The sequence below is a fragment of the Cavia porcellus genome, unplaced genomic scaffold (genome assembly GCF_034190915.1).
Source record: "Cavia porcellus strain 051 isolate PalLab524CR breed Dunkin Hartley unplaced genomic scaffold, mCavPor4.1 scaffold_4, whole genome shotgun sequence".
Taxonomy (NCBI): domain Eukaryota; kingdom Metazoa; phylum Chordata; class Mammalia; order Rodentia; family Caviidae; genus Cavia; species Cavia porcellus.
In genome coordinates this window covers 8,109,499-8,110,672 of record NW_026947487.1, presented here as the reverse complement: position 1 = coordinate 8,110,672, position 1,174 = coordinate 8,109,499, and the positions used below count along the sequence as shown (strand labels likewise).

The 1,174-nt window shown below is 39.5% G+C and overlaps 1 non-coding gene across 1 annotated transcript; it reads right to left on the bottom strand.

The window, feature by feature from the left end:
* Window positions 1-555: 555 nt before the first annotated feature.
* LOC111753854 (small nucleolar RNA SNORA2/SNORA34 family) lies at window positions 556-690 on the bottom strand. Its single transcript, XR_002788632.1, has one exon. It is a non-coding gene; the product is annotated as a small nucleolar RNA SNORA2/SNORA34 family (small nucleolar RNA).
* Between the last annotated feature and the right edge of the window lie 484 nt (window positions 691-1,174).

The following is a 1,174-nucleotide window of genomic DNA, read 5'->3' as shown; positions in this document are numbered from 1 at the left end:
TAATGAACCTGTGAGATCCTGTCTCAAAAGAATATTTTAAAAAATTTTTTTATTTTTATTTTAAAGGGGGTATATTTAAACACAACATAACAGAACAAAATAGGACATAAGAACGCAATGTAAGAGATAAGAATTTCAAAGCTAGACAATCTGAGATCTTCACTATCTATCATATTGTCTCTTGTTTTCTTCCAAATAGTTGTCCACGTCTTCATATACAGAGTATTAATACAAAACAACATAGTACAAAACTGATCTGAACAGAAATGAGGAAGGCGTTTTAGGTCTTCAAAACCAGACAATAGGGACTAATGTCTGTCGTAGAGTCTCTTGTTCTCTTCAAAATAGCTGACCATACTTTCATGTATAATGAAGTTCAATCAAACAAAACAGGCAGAGGGGGAGGGGTTGCTTGTTTTCCTGGGGCTTCAGGTCCCACATGGTGTGAGTCCCAGTAAATGCCATGGCTCCCGTCCTGGGCCCCTGCAGCCTGCCACCACTCACAACCACTCACGCAGGGTGGGGGGTGTTAGGTGGGGAGGAGGGGTTGCTTCAAGCTGTTTCTTTCTAATAAATTGACCATTTCACTGCCAAATTCTGTTCTGCCAACAGACCATAGAAAGACATCTCTTTAGGCTCCTGCTTGAAATTAACAGTGTCAGGAAGCCGCTGGCCTTGATTCAGGGCCAGTCAAAAGAATATTTTTAAAAAATGATCTGGTAATGTAGCTCAGTGCAAAGGTCCTGGGTTCAAACCATAGTACTGCAAAAAACAAGCAAATGAAAATGAACTTAGAGGAAGCAGAAATACTCAGAAGACAAGAGAAAAATATCCTATAGTTAACCTGGGGGAAGAAAAGAAAAAAATAACACATCTGCAAGAACAGGATGTTGTAAAAAAAAGAGCATTAGAAAACAATAAAGAACTCTCAAAATTAAAAAATGAGCAGAGTAATAGCTCAATAGAAGAGTTAGAAGAAACAGTTAACAGAAAAAGGGGGAGGAGAACCGCACAGAAAGGAGAAATAATACCACTGCATGTGATGCAGCTATGACTTGCATTTTCTTGGGCAAAATACCAGAAACTCCACACTGGCGATTGTTGTGGCCCAACTGCAAAGATGGGAGGAGAGAAAGATGGATTGGCAAGGACTGGATGAGGAACATAAAGAGCT